The following is a 25,187-nucleotide window of genomic DNA, read 5'->3' as shown; positions in this document are numbered from 1 at the left end:
GAAGTTTTGATCTTTTGTTTTCTTATATTTTTATGCTTATCTACTGCATAGAAAAGAATACGTAATTGTAATACAAAAGATTAAGTATGATTGTTCTTTTGAAAGCAGAGTTCATTACCAGAAAACAATATTAATGGAAACTGCAATGCACAGTTATAGCTCAGAAAAAAATCTACAAAATAGATTCCAGGAACATTACAATAAAATGTTAGACAAAGTGGGAACCAGGAAGGGAAATGAGTTTTAACAGAAAGAAAAGAAGTTTACAACCTCTTGTGGCTCAAGGGAAAAAAAGCTCACCCACATTGCTCTCTTTAAGAGTTTTTCCATGTTTAACTAGCTGCATGGAGATTCCCATATGGCTATTAAAGAATTATATTATCAAATAGAAAAATAATAAGTATATTAAAAACAGTATATAATCATGCTATTAGAAGGGAAGGACCAGGCTGTGAGCACATTATATTTAAGAGTTCAGAAGAGTAGGTACTCAATAAATGCCAAGTACAGCATAGACTTTGAGAGCCTACTTTCTAAATCCAATATATAACTAAATAAATAATGCAGCCTTGATAACCTTCAAAATAGAAAGTTAATGGTCCATTAAGAGAACACATTAAGAAATCTTATTGACTCAAGCACAGATCCTTCAAGTGCCCATTATTAGCCAAATGCATGCATCAAGTTACCCACATAGAAAACAGTCTTGTTAAATACACCTCGGGGCATAAATTGCCATTCTTAGTCAGCTATTGACCAATGTTTCCAATGAGAAACTTTTAAAATTCCAATTTTTGCTTTAAACTTGCCTTTTTACATGGCATAGCTCATTTTTAGAAAGTAATAAAAGTCAGCATTTTTTAATAAAAAAAGCGAAAACTAGTATCCAGCGGAAATGTTCTTGCCTGGGCCACTGCTCACTTCCATGCTGCCCCATGAAAAAGATAAAGTAAGTTTCTATTACACTGTAACTCTCAACAAAACAGCAAATGCCCAGGATACAAAATAGATTTTCTTGTTCCCTTGATGTATCCTGTATGAAGATGTTATCTCTGCTTTCTGAATGGACTGCATTTCATACACACCTGGAAAACACATAATTAATCCAATTAATATAGTTGAAAACCAATCAATGTGTTGGTTTTCAACTAGATTCCCGTGCCGGCTGCCTAAATGTCATTGTTTTCAGCTTCTGATCATGTAAGTAAGCAAAAATTTTCAGTCTGGGTTTCAGGCACAGCTCCAAAATAAAGGTTAAAACTGTGCCCTTGATTGCCCCCAGCCTTGGAAAACAAGGCTGCTCCAATTACTCTGGCTCACTCATGGTCTCTGACAAGAGTTTCCGCAGTCGAACCTAAATCACTATACACAATCTGTTCTTCCTTTAATCTTACTGATTAAATTTTAGCTCTGTCTCTCTGATCTGTGTTTCCTTGAGTTCATTACATTCCAGACTTCTTTTTCTACTTTTCTCATGCCATTTTTCTCCCTTCGCCCCTCAAGCCAGCCTTTTTTCCATCTCTGTTCTTTCTCTTGTCATAACTTTTCTGCATTCACATCTACTATCACTTCAGGAGCCTTCTGTACTGTGTACTAACTAGCTATCATTAATACAACTCTAAAAGACAATTTCTAGCTTGTTACTACTTCAGCATCCTGCAGCCTCATTTGAATGGGCAAATAAAGGATGGCTTTTTCTTTGTCTGCCAAAAGAAGGTACATATAGTGCACATTTAATCTGAGAAGGATTTAGCCCTTATGTAAGTCTTTATTCAGATGTAGTTCTGCAGCCATTTATACATCTGGGAATGAATTCAGTATGTGTTATGTGGAACCTGTTTGGAACAAATTTTAATCTCTGAAACTTACTTTTGTAAGGAGGAAATTGAAAAATACCTTTTCCTTTAGCTGAAGGGGCAAGGTTAGGTGAAGATTGTGTAGAGTATGAAGATAATGTATCTGAAAAAAAAATCCAGAGAAGAAAAATGAAAAAGGAGGAAATAAAGGAGAATGAAGGGAAATAAAGGAGAGGAGAAGCTGGGGAAAGAGAAAGGAGGAGAGGAGGGGAGAGGACAGGAGGAGAGAAGGGGAAGCTAGGAGTAACATTAGTTTTATCAGGAGCATTGTTAACCATATTTGCTGTACACGTTATATGCCAAACTTTTTGAAATACCAATCCTATAGCTACAGAACTAGAGAAGAGCATCTTCTCTAACCACAGAGGAAGGAATCTCTACATTTATAAGTTAAGAGAAAAACAAAACAAAACCTTAGCCCGTGATATATAATAAAGTGATTATAATTTCTTATGATTAAGCCAAACATCTAATTTAATTTAGCTGATTTAATTAAGAAATGAATAATATTTCTAATAATAGCTTATTGTTTTACACAGTCTCATTCATGAGACAAAACAGCTAATAAATAAATGGTCATCAATAGGAAAATGGCAGTGTAAAAGTAGTTCTTTTGTATCATGAATTATGCAATCACTAAAAAAAGGATAAATTGCCATATTTAGGGTATTTCCATGAGTTTATAATAAGTGAGAAAATAAAATAGAGAAAAATTATATAGAAATAATTGCTTTAGTAAATCAATAAAACTTTCCCCATATGTGTGTGTCTATATATGGATAAAGAGATGTATATTTTTATATATCTATGCTTATCTATTGTTATATATGCCTAGAGGAAAACAGAAAATAATATCTGCTAAATAGATTTCCTAGTTTGGTGCTGGGTGATAGATATAAGTGGAAGAGGATGGGAGAGAGAACCAGAACCAAATGAGGTAAGGAGAGTTGGGTAGAGTAGTCATGGGATAAAAACACGCATGTAGCTAGAGTATAATTTATTTCATATGTATAATTTATTTTTATAAAAACATTTAATTGTATGTAAATGAATTCATGAGTATTTCTCTATAGATAATTTAGTCTGTTTAAAAAAGAAAGAAGAGAATTTCATTCACTGATTCAGTTCTCTTGCTATTCCATCCAGCAACCACTAAACCCAAAATTATGCATTTAGAGCTGTGCAAATAAGACATGCACCTGCATATAATTCATCTCATCTCCTTTCTTCACAACTATACCACACGATGTAAACTTAAATTTTAGGCTGCAGATCTCCAAAGGGCATGAGTAAAGCTAGAATGTAAAAACTCTACAATGGCTATTCAAACATATGGGAAATGCCATAGTAACTAGACCATGAGTTTGATGAAGATGGCAACTCCTTGATTGCAAAAATTAGATTAGCAACAGAAACATGGGCAAATAATTTTGAAACTTGAATAGAGAATTTGAATCAGGTCATCAAACAAACTATTTTTATTGTATTAATAAGCATGTATTATTAACAGAGTTTATAATTTTTCAGATGCTTATTAGCCTTTTGCCCTTTTGTATCTAAATACATTTCATGTTCTCATCTTCTGTGAAATCATGTGTATTTTTCTTTTGTACAGTATTTTTAAATTAAAATTTTGTTCTTATTGAGTTAATGTGTGCCCAATTTTAATGTTTAAATAATTTGATGAATCTTAAAATAAACTCTAGAAGTCCTTTGTCCAGCTCCTGCATGTCCTGATTTTGGCCACGCTAAAGTCTGTTATCTGTTAATTTAGCTGCTAAGTTTAGGATATGTCTATATATCTAAATAGTTATGTTAAAATGACTATATTTTGAGGTTTCATTTTACACAATATCTAGTGAATTCCTGTTATACAAGATACATATTTAGTTCACTTTTACCTTATTTCTCCCTTGGTGAATAACCTAATACAAATTCTCTCAATATTCTTTCTTTTTTTTTCTGAAAGCAGGTTTATTAATAAAGTAAAGGAGTGAAAGAATCGCTACTCTATAGACAAAGCAGCCTCAATACGCTTATGTAACAACTTTAGATTGATCAGAGCTATATTATTTAAATTTGAGTCTTTCAACATGATTCTCTGGCTTGTGCACCACTCTTGTTTTCTCTAAAGTTAACAATTATTTTTATTCTGCTTGACTTTCCCTGTTTCTAGTGCTAATTTATCAACAAACTCCTCACTGCAGATGTAAAATTTAATTCTATAATGGACAATTTATTTAGTGCATTTTTTTTGAGACATCTTTCTTGGGCTCTCCTGTGTAATCTCACCTAAACTGATTTCTCTCTGAGCGTTGCTGCCCAGCATCATCTTGAAGCTTTCCTTTACCATAAATGATTGTTGCTCTGTTATATTGGATCTTCTGTTTCCTGAAAACCGTGGCTGCTTCCTATGCTTCTTTTGGGAGCACATCTTCTTTTAACCTCCTTTACGAGAGTGCAAGTGAGATGATCTTTGGGCCTTTCTATTTGAAAGTTTATGCTCGCAGATTTGGAAGTTTTCCTTGATTACTTCTTTAATAATTTTCTATTTTTTTCTTTTTCTATTTCTTAATCTTCTTGTCTTTGGATTTCGTATGCCCTATATTGAGGATTTTGGATATCCTGTATTGATAATTTGTAAATATTTTTCTTTCCTGTTTTACATTTTTCATAATACCTAGTTTCTACTATAATTCTTTGACAACTTCTGACTATTTTGTTTTTTTTCTCAATAGAAAATCATAAGGCTTTTGTTGTTCTCTGATTTTTAAAATTAACATCCTAGTTTTTCAATGTAACTTAAATTTTCCTTATTTCCCTAATTATTTTAATAGTAGCTGCTGTTTGTTTGTGATTTTCTTTTCTTTCCAGAATTTCTTCCATTTTCTCCAATTTTCACTTTTTTTATTTGTTGGTATTGTTATGTCTTTCATGCGCCCGCATGCCTATTGACCCTGTGCATCCATTCACATTTAAGAATGAGGTGCTAAAATGTTACATTGCGGCATTTGTTTGGAGTAGGGCAAAACATTTCAACAGGTGGTTTTCATGTCTACATTGTAAAATAATCAAATGTGGATGTAAATATTTTATTGCAAACCCCACACATATTGGTATTTGTGAGTCACTTTTTCTAGGCCAGATTCCCCAAAGAAAACTCCAATTTCCTGCTTGGGACTTAGAGGAGGGGAAGATATAAACTTGGCTTATAGCATTCAGAGATCTCAGAAGGAACAAGTGGCTGGATAGAGCTTTTCCATTGTAATCACTACCCACCTCCTCCACCCTCACCTAAAACTGATGACTGATTATTTAAGAATATTAAATGACTCTGTTAGGCAATAGCATAGAGAGAACCCGCTGTAAGTTAAATATTGTTACATGCTTTCACACAAATAATCTCAGGTTTCCTATTTAAAGTAGATAGGGCTGGGCATGGTGGCTTGCCCCTGTAATCCCAGCACTTTGGGAGGCTGAGGCAGGTGGATCACTTGAGACCAGGAGTTTGAGACCAGTCTGGCCAACATGGCAAAGCCCCATCTCTACTAAAAATACAAAAAAAATAAAAAATAAAAACTAGCCAGGCATGGTGATGCATGCCTGTAATCCTAGGTACTCGGGAGGCTGGGACATGAGAATCACTTGAACCCAGATGCAGAGGTTGCAGTGAACTGAGATTGTGCCACTGCATTCCAACCTGGGTGACAGAGCACAACACAGTCTCTAAATAGATAAATAGATAAGTAAGTAAATAAAGTAGATAGGTAGTTTTTCCATTTTATTCAGTAAGAAAATGATGTTTAGTAAAGTCAGTATATCCCATTGTCAGTGTGTTTCCCATGAAGTGAATGGATATCAAGAAAGGCATTATATGTTTGATTGCAGTCATTGTTTATAACTTTGTTATTTTGTCCGATATTATAAATTAAATCAGAAATCCAAGAGTTTTTACCTATAATATGTTCAGAAGATATGACCCTAACTTTGTATGCAAATATCAAAAGTTCTTGGATAGAATAGGAAAAGCTGTTCTCACCTTTTTCAGTGTCTTATTTAATCAGATCATACTTTTCAGGACAAATTGGTTGATATAAATATAGGATGATCAAGGAGATATGAGCTGCCACATTATTGATAATCTACATCATTAAGAAACTTTAATTCAAACAAGTACTTACATAATGCTTTTTTCCAATGTTGCAGCCAGATAAGTTTGAGGTTTTCCTGTCTTCCTGGAATACTGCTGATTCTGATTGGGTTTCTATAAGATTCTTCTTGGCCCAATTTCACCACTTGGACATAAGTCAACCTAATTGTTGTAATTTTAATGACTCTAGGTTACTTGCCTCTGGTTAGTTCCATGTGCTATAAACTGGCCCAGAAATGTGAAAATGAATGAAGACTTTCCTAATTTTTTTTTTAGAGCAAATATATCATTGCTACCCAAATCTTACAAAGATATTACAAGAAAAGAATATTGAAGATCAATATATCTTACCAGTATTGATGCAAAATACTAAATAGTGTATTAGCAAATAGAATTCAAAGTCACGTTGAAAGAATCATGCACTATGCCCAAGTTGAATATTTTCTAGTAATTCAAGGTTGGTTCAGTATTAGGAAGTCTATTATATCTCACATAATAATGATATATGAAAAAAAATCTTCATAGATGCTAAAAATGTCACCCCAAATTCCACTCATTCCTGATTTTTTAAAAGACTCAAGGTAATAGAAAACTTCAGAAGTTTTCTTAATGTGCTACAATGCCTATATTTAGTTATAAAATTTATTACTTAATGTGGAAACGAGATATTTCCACTAGGATAAGAAACAAGGCAAGGATACTCATAGTTTCCAGTAAGATAGTTGAATATAAAATTAGTTTATTAAATTAAATTTTTGAAATTATATAGTTCCAAAAAATAAGAAAGTACTTTAAAATGATGATGCCATGTCAAAGAAACTCAGAGGCCTATTAATAGTATTCATACACACAAAAATAACCAATTTGGCGATATAATGGTAAGGAAAACTTCATTTACATTGGCTTAAAGGAGAGTAAAAATTTAGGATAAACGAAATGAAAAATGGGCAAATCTATATAAGATGAACTTTAAAATACTCCTAAAAAGGTGGACTTCCATTCTCATCTGGCAATAATAGGGCACCCTTTCCTCTACTTGCTGGGGTGGTCTGGTAGTGAATCATGACTTTCACCACTACCCAGCAATAACGACACCACCCTCTTTGTGGTGTCAGTGGAAGCCACACAGGAATAAGTAACAGAGTTTCTGTTCCAGCAAGCCTGAGACGTATCAGTGATTGCCTGGTTGAGAGCCAGAATTGTTATTACACCCATGAGTAACAAGGAGCTCCCCACAAACTTGTGTGTCAGTAAAGTCAGACTGGGGAATCTAAACTTTTAACCTAGTAAGGAGGCAGCATTCCTTTTTTTACTGCTGGTGTGGTATCAAAACAGCTAAAATAGAAGGTTAAATAAGATCCAGAATTCCATACAATATTTACCAAAATACATGATTCAATTAGAAATCACCCATCTTATAAAGAAACAGGAAGATCTCAAACAGAATAATGAAAGAATCAATAAATGCCAAGATAACAGAGGGGTGGAATTATCTGAAAAAGATATTAAAGCAACTGTCAAAACATTTTTAATGAGGAATTACAGACACACATGAAATAATACTGTAAGCAAAAAATGAAAAATATAAAGAAAAATAAAATGAAAATTTTATAAATAATCAAAAAACCTTTCAATAAATGGTATCAACATCAGAATGGATGAGACAAAAAATAATAATTGAATTTGAAGATAGAATAATAGACACCTAATTTGAACAACAGGGAAAAAATAGACTGAAACAATTGAACAGAACCTCAGATATCTATGGCATTATAACAAAAGCTCTAATATTTGTGTCCTCAGATTTCCATAAGGAGAGGAGGAACAGGAATGACTGAAAAAGTGTTTAAAACAATAATGGCAGAAAACTTTCCAAATTTGCCAGAAGACATAAACATACATTTTCAAAAAGCTAAGTGAACACCAAACAGAATAGATTGAAATCCACACCAAGGAACATCAGAGTCAAACTTCTGAAAACTAAAGACAAAGAAAAATCCTTGAAAGTGGTGAGAGAGACATGATACCTTACCTAAAAGGAATCAATTTAAATGACAGTGGACTTTTCATCAAAGCCATGGAAGCCAGAAAATATGTGGCTCAGTATTTTTCAAGTGCTAAAAAAAAAAACATTTAACCACAAATCCTACATTCAGGAAAAATATTATTCAAGAACTAAGGAAAAATTAAGGCACCCTCAGATACAGAGAAACTGAGAATGTATAACCAGCAGACAAAAAATAATAGCTAGAGGAAGTTACTTAAACCCAAAGAAAATGTAAAAAATGGAAACTTTGAACACCAAGAGGGAAGAAAAATATGAAAAGAGCAAAAATATGTACAAATACATTTCCTTATTCTCTTGAATGTATTAAATTATGTATCATGGTTGAAACAAAAATTATACCACTGACATGGTTCAAAATGTATAAAGAAAATATTTAAGACAATTATGATTGGAGGAGATAAAGGGAGTGTTAAAGGACATCATATTTCTATACTTCTTTCGAACTGGTAAATATATTGTGGATAATGAAAGCTGATTTCTTGCTGGATGGGGCAGGCATTAAAATAACGAAGGGGGCAAGGCTAGGATGACCCTTGTGGCATTGTATTGGAACCAAAAAGACCATTATGTAGTCATGGTGGTTTTTTTCTTTTTAAATTTAGATATATAAAGTTAGATATGAATCTAACTGTGTATGCATATATGTACTTACATATATTTATTTCCTGGCTTAGATTATTCTTAAAAGAATTGTCCCTCGAAACCCCGTCTCTACTAATACAAAAAAATTAGCTGGGCATGGTGGCGCGTGCCTGTAATCCCAGCTACTCGAGAGGCTGAGGCAGGAGAATTGCCTGAACCCAGGAGGCGGAGGTTGCGGTGAGCCGAGATCGCGCCATTGCACTCCAGCCTGGGTAACAAGAGCGAAACTCCGTCTCGGGAGAAAAAAAAAAAAAAAAAAGAATTGTCCCTAAAAAGCAATGTGCAAATCTAATGCTGAGATATAATTTATAAATACCATTTTCTAATAAATGGAAATAGATGATTCTAGGTCTGAGGCAAAAGGAGAAAGCAGAGAATGAGCCTGAAGCATCAATCATATAGTTCCAGAAAAGAAGAAAGTACTTTAAAATGATGATGTCATGTCAAAGGCACTTGAGAATCCACTTCACAAAGCAACCAGTGGCCAAATCTGGGACATTTTTAGCCGTACGATAATAGTGCTAGTAACGTTTTTATTTTTGTTTTTAGAGACAGAGTTGTGCTATATTACCTGTGAGCCACTGTGCCTTGCTGGTAGCAATGTTTTATAGCCCATAGATTGAAGTAAATATCCATGAGATTGCACTGATATAAATAAATAAATAGAGAAAAAACCAACTATTCTCAATAGTAGCATTTCAATATATAAATACAAAAATAATAATTGAAATTAAAAATCACCTTTTATTTTGTAGACACATCCTATAATCATTGTAGTCAAGAATTATTAATATGCACTAAAATTAGTTGGGAAAGGTGTTATGAGACTCAGGATATTTGCAGTATTTCAAAGTATCTGCCCATAAGATACTTATTAATTAAAATGGAAAATACTAAAATTATGGGACAGAAACTTGGCAAACCCAATTTTAACAGTTACCAAATGTAATATCACCAATAAGGAGACATGTCATCCTGTATCTGATATGAGGCACTGAGAAGGGTGCAAGGAATTTCTGTGGTCCTCTTGCCAGATATGCATGACTCATACTCAAGCTGACTAAGGAGCAATGTAAACTGAATGCAATGAAGAGTCCTGGGTTAGATATTAGGCCAGTAGAAACAAATTAGTAAGGCAATTGGTAAAAGTGAATAACATCCAGATGAATCAATATTATTGTATCAATGTTCATTTTTAAATTTTGATAATTATACTATGGTTATGCAATTTGTCAGCATTTGTTAATTAGTTGAGATAAGGGTTTTGGGGAACTGTTTGTACTATATTTGCAACTTTGTATAAGTCTGAAATTATTTCTAAATAAAGTTAAAAAGGGAAAAATAAATGAAATGACTAGTGTGACTTCTGTCTCCTGATTGCTCATCAGCTATGATTTTAAATTTGTTGGTATAGTATCTATTAAACATTTAGAACTATATATAAAGATAATTTAATACACTATAGAATAAGTTCATTATTCTATGTTTGGTTTGCCCTTAAATGATTTTAAGTTAAAATATCTTTAAAAATTTATTACCATTGTTACTTATTAATGTTTAAATTCAAATTTAGATTTATCTGTAGTCTATAATATAAAAAATCTGTTACTTTTTCATGTCTTTTATGTAAACTTTTCATAATTGAATAAAAACCAAGAACAGATTAGTAAGTACTAAAATAGCACGGGCCCTTATCATTGTATCTTTTCCAAATAAAGTTATCCCGGTATATAATCTTTACAGGAAAGCCCTATTTGGCAAAGAAACTATGTCCAAATGTTTGCGTTTCAAACATAGAGTAAATTATAAACAGTGTAGCAACTTCTCATGATTGGCAAAGAAGAGCACATATTGGGGTTTTTAACATTCCACATAGTTTTATTAACATTTATCTTCAATTAGGCATTTGGTACATGTGAAGGACATGTTGGAATTGAGATATAATATATAGACTTAATGTTTTCTGCAAAGATAAGGCAAAGATAACATCTTGTTTGATAGTTTGAACTGGCTGGAATTTGACCAATTAGAATGAATAGCTTTGCCTGAAAATCTTTATCCTGATGGTCAGAATTTAGATAGGTAAGCTGCCTGATTCATTCCAGATTTCAAATATTTTCATTGCAAATTTTCTTCATGGCAGGATAATTACCAGGAGTAATATAGATGAGTACAAATGTTTTTGGAAAAATTTATGTTGTTTAGGGTTAAAAATAAGTTCATGATATTTAAACTTGGTAAACGTAAATGATATTTAAAGTACTTGGTAAACTTTGCCATCTTCTAGTTTCTAAACAATGTTGGAAATAATCCTTGCAAGGTTTTGTCATACTCACTGTTATTTGGAAGACGAATTCCAGTTGGCTGTACTTCATAGCACCTGCAGCTTTCGGAAATAACTAAGATTTTCAGTTGGCAGGTCCTAGATATTAATTTATGTTGCAAATTAAAATGATTAAATTTGTGTGCTTGTGAGGCAAGCTGCCTTTGTTAAGAAGAACATCTAATGATGAAGAGCAAATAAAGTCAACCAGTGATTTAAATCTCTATTTAAAAGGGAAAAATATAAAAAAGTAATGCTTGGAATTTGACCTCAGCTGTTAAAGAAAAAAGTGAATTACAAGAAAACGTAGAAACATGTATCTTAGCTTATTTTAGTGTGGTTGATGTTTCATAAGCTAAAAAAAGGAAAATGGCATTTAAAGTATTGCATGTGTAACAAAGTGTTATTTTGTTAAATTATTGTTATGCAAATAAGGTTTGCAAGATACACTAAAGCCTCATTATTTGTTGCATTGTCTTTCTGAGAGTTAGAATAAACACTTAAAGACTAAACGTAGGATTCAAGTTGCCTGTGGTTTGATCCCAAATTTTAAACCTTCATTGAGAAAAAGAGTTCTCTGAGGTCAGACACAGGAAAAATACAGATTTAATTTTGGTTTTGCATCAGAGCCCCTAAAACAACAATGGTCCCACAATGAACAGGATAACAAATCAATAAAAGATTGGATTGACAGAGTCACAAACCAAAATAATATTTTGCATATGACTATATACCTAGATTACTACTACATTTAGTTATTATTTGGAAATTCAGGGATATCCATGGTTGGCCTGGGGATTTAAAATGCATGTTCCTCATTGAGGTTTTGGAATGGGTTAAGGATCTTTTAAAGATATTTGGGGTTTTGTCAAGTCCTGAGTTTTCCTGAGTTTAAATGCTTTTAAATTGGTTCACTACAGTTGGTTTTAGGAAAAAAACAAAAGGCAAAAACAGCAACAAAAAAAAAGCATTTTAAATATGTGGATCTTAGACACTAGACCTGCCTTAGAACATAGGAAAAGATGGCTAAACATGATAAATTTAGGTGACAAATTTAGAGCTTTACTGTCTTGTCCATCTACTGCAAACCTAGAAGGATATAAAAGAAGTTGCTGAAAGAATGGGTAGAAGCACAGATGCTGTTAAAGGGCAAGTGTGTCCTTAGAAAAAGGAGCATTAGTTTCTCGAATATTTGCAGGATAAGAGAACCTGAGGAAACACTGAAGGATATTTGAGAGGGACTGATGGAAATATTTCAAGGGAGGCAGGGACTGTTTTTGATTGGTCACCAGTATATTTCCCGAGCATAAATGAATTCTTGCACTTAGATGGTACTTAGCAAAAATTAAAAAAAAAAAAAAACTTTAATCACTCCCTCTTCAATCCTTCTCTTGCACTTTGCAGTTAACTTCACCTATGTTACTTGTTATAATATGTTTACTTTTCATGTAGTATGCTGTATGTTGAGAGAGAACAGAAGTTGGAGTTGGAGAGATATGGCTTTCAATCAAATTCTATTCACTACTAGCTTGATAATTTAGGAAATTTAACTCCATTGAGCTTCAGTTTCCTCATCTGTGAATTAGGAATAATACCAAAATCATATACAGAAAGTTTAGCACAGTGCTCAAAATAAAGGGGAATGAGTATATTGAATAACATGAATGATACATTTGGAATAGAGAATATAGGATAGAATAGTTAGAATCTAAATAATAGATATATAGATAATAGATAGAATAATAGAATCTAAAGTAATGTACCTGCTGAAAAATTTGCCTGAATAAACAGGTTGCTTTAGAAATGCATCAAATTATAACTTCACTCCTGATTTATGCCAAAATAGGTAGGTGCTAGAATTCACAATTAATGAGTACAGGAAACTGTTACAGCCCCTGACAATGGTAAATATTTAGAAGTTATATGGGCTAATAATTTTGAGGTAGGACGAATTCCCTTTCTAACAATGCTGAACAAAGTAGATTCTCTCTGTCATTGGTTGATGCTTAGTGATCCACTCCTGGAGCAATGCCAGATTGCTACACCTGGAAACTAGGTTGTACTGACACCAAAGCAGAATTTCTGTCCTGCTGGTTCTCCATACACAGGAAGAGAAGGAAAACTGGTAGGAGAAATTTTGGAGTTCATTAGATCACTGCAGAAACCTCAACCTGAAGAATGACAAACTGAGAGAGACTCAGAAAACAGTATTCAAATCTATCAGTCATAAGACCAACAAATAGAAAGCTGGAGCTAAGATAAGGAATGTGTTTTGGGTGAGCGAGGAAGACGAGAATGACAGGTAGACCAAGATTGTTGATAAAGTTCATGTTTGGCTTGTGTTGGGCTCAGGAAAAAAAATGAGAATAAGTTTGTGTCATGAAAAATAATTGGAAATACTGTGTAATTAAAGTTCCAAGGAAACCAGAGAAAAAAGTAAATTTCTAAACACATAGAACGCCTGGTAATTGAGGTTCATATTCTCAACACATTTGGCAGAGTTTCCTGAAGGAAGGCAAATTTTAAAAAGATATACAAATTCAGGGAAGAAAATTTAATGTTCAAAGAGACATTTTAAAATATGGCTGGTGTTAAAAGGCGAAAGACCCGTTGAACTGAATTTAACCTTGGCAATTTGTAATAAAAGATGAATACTTTTGCAAAGATAGAATTTTTGTTTATCTAAATTAAATGATAAACATTATTCTTCTTAAAGTCTGCGTTATCCTAGATCTTCAGTTTTCTACAGTGAAGCATGTCTTCAGATATTTTTATCCAAAGCTTTTCTTCATTATTTTGAATACTCATTTTAATCTTCATACACTAAGGAAAATTAATGGAATGGGATGGATTCCCTTTGTATAACAGCTCAATCATAGTTAAATATGTGTATGTGTAATCTCTCCTCATTATAATTTTTACAACATGGATATGTTTACTTTATAACTCAGAGTATATAATTTTTATTTTCTTGATGTATCTGTTTAATTTTTGATTATAAAAATGTCCCAAAGGATAAAATTAAATATGTTTTTGTGTATAAAAAAGCAACTCTATGCAATACTTGTTCTCCCGATTACCTAGCAACATTTTTTATGCTGACAATTGATGTATCTCATGTTATGGCTCATTAGTAAACTTAGGTTAAGTTCCAAGTTTTTAGACATACTCCAAAAGACATTCAGTATAAACATATATGTGCTTTACAGCATTTGTTGTGGTAGGTCTGAGGATATTGTCAATGATTCTGGTCTTATTTAAGAAGACTCTGTAACTTGGTGTATCATTTGAACCCTACATACATAAGGAACATAAAAGTCAATCAAGAACACAGCACTGTGTCGTATCACATGACAAAGAGTGGTATCCCTGGGATTCTCAGTACTCATTCTATCAGTTCATAGTCCAAACTTCAATGTTGACTTTTAGAAGAAACCTAATGCAAAATTTCAAAGGAGCAGGTTAGTGGAAAGTCTCATCTTATTCTCTACCAAGTCCAGGGCTGTTTGCCTTTCGATCAGCTTGTCCAACAGGTTGCTGTGGTGGGGTATGTGGGATGCTTTTTATGAAAGAGGCAGTACCAAAAGTCAAATAGCTAAGTATAAGAACTGAGATATGAATTCAGGCCTCCTGACTCCAGTTCCATAGCCAAAATATATACTAAAGGTATTAAATAACTAATATTTGGCAGGCCCCATAGGTAAATTTGGGTTTGAGTCAATAATCAAGAAAGTACCCAAGTCCGGTTCTGTTTTCAAGGTAAAACTCCCTTTAATGACAATAGAAATGTGACTTTGTACATTGTACTTTGAATTCAGAGTAGGGCTCTAAATAGAGATTCCTATTGCCTAATCATATTTCTAGCTAATCTCTTAATATTTATAGATAGAATGCCAAAAAAAGATTAAGTGTGTGCTTTTAGGTTCCTAAAAGGATTGGCTCCTAACTTTAAGTATTAAGTCTTTGCTTATCTTGTCCAAATGCTCAGTTTTGTTGGAATTCTAATTACTAACCTAGTCTCCTGTGCAGATGGTCATGAGAGGAAGTTATTCCTCCCTTGACCAAAGTAATTTATTAGTTTGTTGACAGATTACACAAGGCTGGGTTTTCTGCTTATCACAGTTAATGTCTCAAATATGCCTAAGGAGTGTGTATTTTGTGTTTGTAAGGTCATCATGTTGGCACAAGCTCTAGCCTGTTTGTTTGAACAGAGGCAAGAACATGCACATAGATCATTCAATAAGCATAATTGTTAAAAGGTATGATGGCTAACAAAGATAAACATGGTCCCTGAGGAAGAGGTCATAAAATTCTCAGCATGTCTTCTAATGCCAAAACAAATTTTATAAAAAATTCATTTGATTGATTGGCTTTACTTTTATATATATGTAAACAGTTTAGTTAACTTCCTTGTTATGTATTTGTATCACAATAGAGTTAATTCAAACAGAATTGTTTGTTAGTATTAACAAGTAGAATACCTGAAATCATCACATCTACTATTCATGAAATATATCTAAGTTTTTCTTAAAATCATGTACATGTTAGTGCCAGTGTAAATGGATGGTTTTAGTAGTCCAGAGCACATGTTTAAATTTGTGATTAGAAAATTAATATCTACTTCTATATGTCCCAAATCAGTGAACATTTCTGAGATCTTTCATATAGTTTTAACATTTCAGATTAAATGTTTAGTCTAATCATGCCTCTTCAGAAAAAAATTAAAAAATAAAAATAAAAGTAAAATAAAAATCTTAAAAGTAAAACATAAAAAAATTCCCCTGATTGGAAAATAAATTCAGATAAAAATTCAACTATTATCTAAGTGGCTCCAAAAAAATCAATGTTGACTATGTCAATAACTCAAGAATATCAGAGTTGTGAAGATAAAACACAGAAAAAAATATTGATTTTTATATTGAAGAGGTATTTCAAGATAACAGGCACTAATTATTGTTTTTCCTTTTATAAAAAAATTTAGAATACAAAAATTACAATTGACTATTAGCCAGAGCTTATTGAAGAATGACAATTAATGACTTGGAAGTGACTGAAGTAGTAAGGAAGTTCCTCTTTTTTGATGGAAGCATGACCTGTTTTCAAAGGATTATGTGATCAGGAAGGCACTCAGGACACTAACTTAGTTACCAGAGCAAAAACATTACTTATGGTTCTGCCTTGTGACTCTTCATTATCAGTCAGCACATTCTAAGAACTCATATCATTGGCTTTTCCTTTTTATTTCCTATATTCTTTCATATTTTTAAAGAACAAGTCTCACTTTGTAGTTTAAGACTGTAAAGTTATTTCATCTCATTGCTGTGAAGAATGCTATTTGTTGTTCATTTGTTAAATATTCTTTTGTTTTTTAGTAACAAAACTTTTGAATATTTTTCACTTCTTTCATTTTATACCTCTTTAAATCTTCTCAGAAAGTTTTTATTCTTTTTACTTTATCTTGTTATATTTATTTATTTATTCCATTTATTTTTCATCTTCTACTTTATTATTTACCTTTCTTTTTACCTTTTACTGTAGTTTCTTTGTAATACTTATGCTCTCTGATTAATTTTATAGTTTAATTTCTTATTTTATATTTTATTTAATTTTATTGCCTCTTTTTATAATAAGTATGACCGGATAGCAGCAGAGAAAGAAGTAGTTTAGAGCACTTGTTTATTCATTGAAAAAAAAAGTTATGCGACTATAATTTACTGAGCACAATATTTGTGAGAAACATAAATTATTGAAGAACTATTTACTCTATCTTTAAAATATGAATTTGGTGCAGTTTCTCTCAGCCATTTCTTTGGGATTGAGTGCCCCCATAAAACAAAGTAAGAGATTGTTCTCTCAGGACCACTTGAAGGCAGGTGGTGCATACAGAGCTTTTTTAACAGCACTTCCCTGATTCAAGAGCAGATTCAGGAACACCCATAAGCCTGCTGACAAGCATGAATTTCCCAACTTGTGTTTTTTTCATGAGGACTCCCCAGACAAATCGTTTCAGGAGGTCCTCCCTGGAAGTGGTTGTTCTTCTGAGTAATTCTTTTATTTGACATGCATTGTGAAGGACAAAGCTGACAGTTTTCCCTCTTTGTCTTGACTTTTGGAATAAGCACAGTTCAATTTATGGCTTGCTTCTTGGAATTTTGTAGCAGGAATATAGGATAAACTTGGTGAACTCAGATTCGCCTTTAGCTGCCTTTTCTTTCTTCTCCTTATATTCAGCTTGCACTAATTTCTTTATTAATATATATCTCTTATTTTTGTTGTCCTCCTTTATACATTTTAAAAAGCCTTACATTAGTTTTAAGAGCAAGGCAAAGGCTTTTTTCTCATACTATAAAAAGATTCTAACAGATTGCATATTTTTGAGCAGAAACTATGCTCCATCTGCCTCCACTGGCACTGAATATACACTACCTGTCACAAAAGAGTGTGAATTCTAGTTCAGTGATTCCAGAGCAGTTCTGTGTTTTTATTGTCACATAGAAACCAAGAGTTTAGGATTCATACACACCCCCAAGTCTGATCACAGGCAAATCATGCAATGATCATTGTTTCTAAGGTTCATATTTATTGAGCTTGTGTGCTCAGGGGACTACCTTCAAACTGATATGTCTTCTTTTCCTCTGTCTTTCCTAACACATAAAGTTCTGTGATTACAAGGCATTTCTTGACAAAGTATTGTCTTTTATAAGGCAACAGACATTCTCAGGCTTTTTGCCTACTTACGAATGTGGGGTTTCTCCATAGCCTACTCTGTTACCTTAGAAAAAAATATTAAGTATATTTCCTAAGACTAGATATTTCTTAAGTATACATATAGTATGAGGTAGACTGTTGCAAATTTATAGGAAGAGATGAAAAGAGGGCAGATGTTACGGAAGTCTCTATTGAGTTATTTAAAGAGTAATAAATTTAAACTCTTCTTATAAAGTAGAATTATGTCTTTATTATCCTGCATATCCCTAAACATAGTTCTATATTTGGGGAAAGATTAGATTAGAAGTAAAGGGCACATTCTTCAGGAAAATGTCTGACACATAACCACTTGCTGTTCCTTAGTTATATATTTATTTATGTCAAATTTAAAGGAAGTTATAGAGAAGTTGTTCAAATAGGCTTTGTATAATGAGGAGATTCCTCCCTTCTTCCTGAGCACAGCAGAATGGAGACTGTCATTGGGGCCACAAACGCTTGTGAATCAGCAGATTAAAACTTTTTCCTAATAAAAAGGGTAATAGATATATATGTGTTCTCCAACATGCTTTTTAAATTTGGTTGAAATTTTAGAATTTTAAAAATTATGACAATAGTAAAATGCTGATTGTTAAAGTGTCCCTGTTTATGTTTTGTTTAGGTTAATACTGTGTTACCCAATGTGACTAATCTTTGAAAAATTAATGTAATGTTCATAATTTTTGCTAGCAACTCACCCAGAATGGTCAACTCTTTGTTGTTGTGTACTATTTATCACCTATTCTAAGGCATTATAGTATTTATTATTTTGATAAATTTTCAAATATAGATGTTAGTCACTAAAGCAATGGTTCTTAAACCATATGTTAGACATTACTATTCTAATAAAGATCTCTTTTCCATTAGATTCAAAACAACTCAAGCTTCCTTTCCAACAGAAGTCTCCACTACCATGCAAGTTGCCATATAACTTGAAATGTATTTACTATTCCTTTTTGATGAACAAAAGAGGTCCAGTTTCACAAATGCATGTGAAGTTCAATATTGGAAGGTGTTCTGTTTTAGGCTAAGATTAATAAAATAAGATTACAGTGTGCTGGGCGAAACATATATATGAGAAATAAATTATAATGAGATTTCTGCATTGGGCCAAGATGGAGTAAAAGAAACAAGATTTACTCTCATGACTAAAATAACAAAATAAGAAACAAAATATATAAAGCAATAGATCTCAGCATTGCCCCTCAAGCATCAACAGCAGTCATGTGAGAGAGACAGAAAACAAATGAAGTAAGTTTCATGATTGCTCTAGCCTACAAGTTTCTGGAACTCAGGGCAGAGTAAGGACCCAGGGAGAGCTTAACAGTCTCTCTGAGTTGAGAAAATGGATCTGAAAACTCAGGGAAGTCAAAACACCTAGAGTTTGCAAAGAAAAGTATGGGTGAGAAAAAAAAAAAAAAGCAAAGAATTCCAGAGAATTTTAGAAAGTATCTCACAAGTGTTCATTGAAGGCTGATCAGTACATGCATGTAAGGAAAGCAACCACCTTAAATCATTAAAGGAGACAACGTCCTGGGCTTATAAAGTACCAGCAGTAGTGCCAGTTGTCAATATCTAGAGAAGAAAACCTCATAATTCACAGAATATCAGATAGTGTACTCAGAAGAACACGCTTCGGTAGTGGAAAACATTAACCCTGATAAAAGGCTATGCTCATTCTTCTTAGTAAAGCATTAAGACAAAGACCCCAAAGAGTGAACTCTCTCCAGTTAAACACATTATAGAAAAAAGGAATAAAAAAAATCCGGGCCCAAATAAGATAAAATTCACAATGCATGTAATATTGAAGCTTAATATAAAGAAGCAAGGAAGTGTAAGCCATAATGAGAAAAAAATTATCATCAATTAAAAATGATTCAAGAAAAGGACAGGGGATACAATTAATGAAGAGTGAAAGAATACAGTTTTTACAACTGTATTCATTATGTTCAAGAAGCTAGAGGAAAGATTGGACATATCAAGTGCAGACATGAAAGACGTAAAACTAAAAAAACTTGAGAGGCTAAAACAGATAACGATCTGCAATGTTTAAGAAAAAAATACAATGAGTAGGATTAACAGCATTTTACAGAAGAAAAGCACAATAAATTTAAAGACAGAACAATAGAAACTATTCAAAAGGAAATACAGAAAGAAAAAGATTTTAAAAAATGAATAGAGTATCAGTGAACTGTGGGACAACTCAGTTCAGCTGAATGTATGTGTAATTACAGTCAGAAAATGAGAGGGTAGGGTGGGTGACAGAAAAAAAATCTGTGAAAAACCATTAGCTTGATGAAAAACATAAATTCACAGATACAAGAAGTTCATAAGCCCAAATGTGCATGTGTGCATGCACACACACACACACAGACACACACACAAAGAAAACGACACCACGACACAGCATAATCAAATTGCTTAAAACCAATTATTAAAGAGAGTCTTCAAAGGAGCCAGAGAAAAAGATTCATTATCAAAAGAGAAACAAAAATTAGGACATCAAATGTGTCATTAATAAATGAATATTTAATGAATGGATGAGTATCTTTAAAGACTTTCTCTGAAATTAAAAAAATAAACACATCAGCCTAAGATTATTTATGCAGCGGAAGTGCATTTCATAAAGACAAAAAAAAAAAAAGAAAAGAAAATGATTGTTTCAGACATACAAAAGCTAAGAGAATTTATAATTAAGGCATCTTCACTATAAGAAATGTTAGAGACCTCGAAGTAAAGGAAAATGATACCAAATGGAAATCTGGAATGACAGAAAAATGAACACTAGAAGTAGTAAAGAAATGGGTGACTATGAAGACTATGGTGTCATTAATCGATAACTGCATGTTTAAAACAATAACAATATATCCTGTTATTTATAGCATATTGAAATAAAATGCATAATTAAAATAACTCAAAGACCATGCAGGGTCAAATGGAAGCATGTTGTTTTAAATTTCTTACCTGGGAATGAACTAGGACAGCATTCCATGAGGATAGAGTGAGAAGTTAATGAAATATACTATAAACCTCAAATCCCCAGCAAAATAACACCACAAATGCCTCATCTACTAAATGCAGCATAGATAAAGTGAAATCCAAATAACATTAAGGCATCGGAGGAGCTGGGCTGCTGCAAGTCTTGGCACAACTGAAGCGCCAGTTGTCTGGCAGGACCACACCCCACTAATTCCTGCCAAGCAGCTTCATGGGTACATTGGCCAGCAAGATGTCCCTGTTACTCTCTTTCTCCCTGAGCTATTTCTCTTCCCTTTGGTTCAGTGTTCTCAGAGCATGAAAGGAGAAGGTCTGGGGGACACCCCACACCCCTTTTGTGTCTGCCCATCGCAGGTGCCTCTACCACCCTGGGCCTCACCATCCCCTCTCTGTTCCTGTCTTTGCAAAGAAGCAGATATTCACTCTGATGGTTGGATTGGATGCTGCTGGCAAGGTGATCTTCTGTATAAGGTGAAGTTAGGGGAGATGGTCACCATTATTCCTACCAATGGTTTTAACATGAAAAGAGTAGAATATAAAAAATTTGTTTCACAGTATGGGAAGGTCAAGATAAAATTAGGCCTCCATGGAGGCATTACATCCAAAATACCCAGGCTGTCATTTTTGTTAGATAGCAATGATTATGAAAGAATTCAGGAAGGAGCAGAAGAGCTACAGAAAATGCTTCAGAAGGATAAGCTGAGAGATACAGTGCTGTTGCTTTTTGTAAACAAAATTTGCCAAATGCTATGGCCATCAGTGAAATGACAGACAAATTCAGTCTGTATGTAACAGAACACGGTATATTCAAGCCATTTAGGCTACACAAGGCACTGTTCTGTATCAGGGACTTAACTGACTGGCAAACGAGTTTTGAAAACATTGGATGAAACTGGATAGCTAACCAAGGACATGTTTTGTAGAATTGAAACTAGTCTTGCTACAACAAAACTAGTTTGCATCTTGGTTATCATACAGTCTCTGGGACTCCTTAGGCAGAATATTACAGCATTTAAACTTATTTTGTTGCCAATGATTGTTTACCAGGTATAATGTTGCTATTTAGCAATATGCTTTGTTTTAAAGCAATTCTCCTGGAAAAAGTGTTCTCCTTTAATTTTATAAGCCTAAATGCCCAGCTATTGCGAAACTTTTCAATAAACCCATTTGAATGTTTTTTGAGCACAAAACAATTTTTTTTTTTTTTTGAGATGGAGTCTTGCTCTGTCACCAGGCTGGAGTGGAATGGCACGATCTCAACACACTGCAACTTCTGCCTCCCAAGTTCAAGCAATTCTCCTGCCTCAGCCTCCCAAGTAGCTGGGATACAGGCTCTAACCACCATGCCTGCCTATTTTTTTCTTTTTTTTCTTTTTTTTTTTTTTTTAGTAGAGACGAGGTTTTGCCATGTTGGCCAGGCTGGTCTTGAACTCCTGACCTCAGGTGATCCACCTGACTTGGCCTCCAAAAGTGCTGGGATTACAGTCATGAGTCACTGTGCCTGGCCAACAAATAATGTTTTAAATTATCGCCTTGCTACTTTACTGATACCTTTATCATTCCTGAGACAGTCTGCTGATTAAAAAATATAGGATTTTTATTTGTATTTATTTTCTCCCCTGCCAAAGAAGATATTTTGATACTGCTTATACCAGCCAGGAAAATGGTCCAAAACACTACTCAGTTCTCTTGTGCTGAGGAACTTATTTTTTACCTCATATTCACTCCTTATTTCCATCAGCCAAACTTTGGATTTGATAGCTAATTAGTTCTGTGATGATTGCAAAGAATTCATATTGAGATGATTTTAATATTCAACAGATTGTCTTCCTTTATATTGTATCTTTTTGATGTTGAATGTTGCTTAGTATCAGTCTAATTCTTTGCCTAGTATATGATAGCTCTGCTGATGTTTTATTTTTTATTGGCAAATATATCTTCATTAAGAGTTTTCAGAAAACTCATCAAATTCGATAAATATGTTTTCTCATAACATATTTTGTTTCTCTTTTGATAATGAATCTTTTTCTCTGGCTCCTTTGAAGACTCTCTTTAATAATTGGTTTTAAGCAATTTGATTATGCCGTGTCGTGGTGTCCTTTTCTTTGTGTGTGTGTGTGTCTGTGTGTGTGCCTGCACACATGCATGTTTGGCCTTTTTTTTTTTGGCTTTCATCTTTGTTTTATTTCTTAAATTTATCAGAATCTGGTGTGAGAATTAGGTTGACGACTGCCTCTGAGATTTCAATTGGTTAGGTGATCTTTAAGGGCTTTCTCCTCTACAAGAAGGGAATAAAATTTACTGCCGAGTGAGTGATTACTAGGTATTATGCTTTATTTTGTGTAATTTTCACACATCTTGACATCTTCTCTTTTATCTCCTCTATGATCTGATGTGGTTACTATTCTTATGCTTATTTGACTAATGAGGAAACAGAGATACAAGGATTTACTTGCCAAAGGACATAGCTTGTAAGTGGTAGAGTCCAACACAAATTTAGTGCAGTCTGAATTGAAAGACAATTCCTTTAAAAGATATTGGTATCACATTTAACATGAAACATATGACAACATGGTCTGACTAAATTAACATGTGATGTTTGTATTAAGTGAAAAATATAAAATTGTAAAAAGGAAATAAACATAGGCACCCATAATTTAATCATCTATTTGATTGACTTCCCCATCCCTTTTAGTCTTATGTTCCTCATCAACTTAATGCTAATAGACTTGTTTATCCCTCCATAACTTTCCTTTTGATCTTACAAATGTAGGAACTCACATATGCATGTATAGATGATTTGGCTTTTTTTTCTTTCTTTTTTTTTCTTTTTTCTTTGAGAGGGAGTCTCCCTCTGTTGCCCAGGCTGAAGTGCAGTGGTATGATCTTGGCTCACTGCAACTCCACCTTCAGAGTTCAAGCAATTCTCCTGCCTCAGCCTCCTGAGTAGCAGAGACTTCAGGCATGAGCCACAACACCCAGCTAATTTTTGCATTTTTAGTAGACACGGGGTTTCACCATATTGGTCAGCATGGTCTTGAACTCCTGACCTCGTGATCTGCCTGCCTCGGCCTCCCAAAGTGCTGTGATTACAGGCATGAGCCATCACGCCTGGTGATTTGGCTTTTATATTTGTATATTCATAATCAAAATTTACATATTACTATAACACTTCTTGTTTTTTACATAACTGTATATTATTCATCAAATTCTAATTTAAAATTGATTTGTGCATGTTTATTATTTTACATGAATTAGATTTGCCCCCTCTCCTTTCCATACTACTGCATTACAGCAACCTCAGTGCGTACAGCAACCTCACTGCAAACACACACAATAAAGTCAAATCTGGGTGTATTTACTTTTTAAAATGCTTATATATTTCTATAAAATATATAGATTTATAACTTGAGTTTAGATAAATCCATTTTTAAGAATTCAGCCTTACAAAGGATTTCATTTACTATTTCTCTTTTTTCTTGCTGAGCATTTCTTATTATTTAAGAGGATTTTTAAGGATTTTCTTTGCTTCATGAACAGATGGGCAACATCACATGAGAACCACCCACGTCAAAGTTTTATAGTTAATGCATTTTATGGCAAGTTTTCCATTTGCAGGCTCACAGTTTGTAAATTCATACCACTGAAAGTATTGTGCAACATGCATCTCATGACCTTATTTCTTTCATGGATTATGATATGTAGGGGCAGAAAAGAACTCATCTTTTTCTTTTACATTGTAAGAGCCATAGACAGCAACCCTATTACAAAAAATACATTAGAGAATAACATAACACATTTATTTGATTACAGTTTTCTGTGACATGGGAGCCTCCAGAATGAAGACCCAGAGATACAGGGGAAGATATCCAATTTTATGCTTAGGTTCAATGAAGCAGGGATAGCCATGTACAAATGTGATTGAACAGAAAAGAACAGGAGCCAGCAGTGATGGACTGAAGAAATCTAGCAGGGCCTGTCTGTACAGGTTCTTCTTGGCCTCTGTGTTCAGAATTTCTTCCTCCCATGTATGGGGTAGAACTCCTCTAAAATGAGAGTCTTAATTTCTTTATGGCCAGCTGTTACACAGAAATGTGGGGAAAATTCAGAGTAATATTTTTAGGCTTTATGGCTGACTTTAGGGAAAAGTGGATTTAGTTTCTATGACTTGCCTCAGGGGAGGTTGAGGGGGAAGAGACAGGAGATAGGAGTGCAGGAGGTCAGAAAGAAACTTTGCTTTGGAGGCTACTTTTGAGGACTTCGTTTTGGGGTATTGTTTTCAGAGCCCTAGTAGTATCATTTACATTCTTTTCATGGGTTTCTTTAGTCTTATTCTTCTGTTTTGTTTTTATTAACTATCAAATTACATAAACTATTTATACACACACACATGGACATTACTAACAA

At 33.5% G+C, this 25,187-nt stretch overlaps 1 long non-coding RNA gene and 1 pseudogene across 3 annotated transcripts in view; one reads left to right on the top strand and one right to left on the bottom strand.

The window, feature by feature from the left end:
- The window catches only part of LOC105712368 (uncharacterized), a 71,272-nt gene extending 50,135 nt beyond the window's left edge, over positions 1-21,137 (bottom strand). Inside the window, exons 1-4 of one of the 3 annotated variants that reach the window (XR_010337292.1) lie at positions 20,748-21,137; positions 6,038-6,168; positions 1,897-1,959; positions 906-1,085 (exon numbers count right to left, since the gene is read on the bottom strand). This is a non-coding gene — a long non-coding RNA (uncharacterized LOC105712368). The remainder of the gene's footprint in view (positions 1-905; positions 1,086-1,896; positions 1,960-6,037; positions 6,169-20,747) is intronic. The other 2 variants (XR_001106303.3, XR_001106304.3) reach the window with 2 other exon arrangements.
- Positions 21,138-21,142: 5 nt separating this feature from the next.
- LOC105712366 (ADP-ribosylation factor 4-like) lies at positions 21,143-21,657 on the top strand (annotated as a pseudogene).
- Positions 21,658-25,187: the final 3,530 nt, after the last annotated feature.

Source organism: Aotus nancymaae, unplaced genomic scaffold (genome assembly GCF_030222135.1).
Source record: "Aotus nancymaae isolate 86718 unplaced genomic scaffold, 86718_ANA_hifiasm-v0.15.2.pri h1tg000048l, whole genome shotgun sequence".
Classification (NCBI taxonomy): domain Eukaryota; kingdom Metazoa; phylum Chordata; class Mammalia; order Primates; family Aotidae; genus Aotus; species Aotus nancymaae.
Note: the sequence above shows the minus strand (reverse complement) of the source record. Positions and strands in the feature narration are given on the sequence as shown.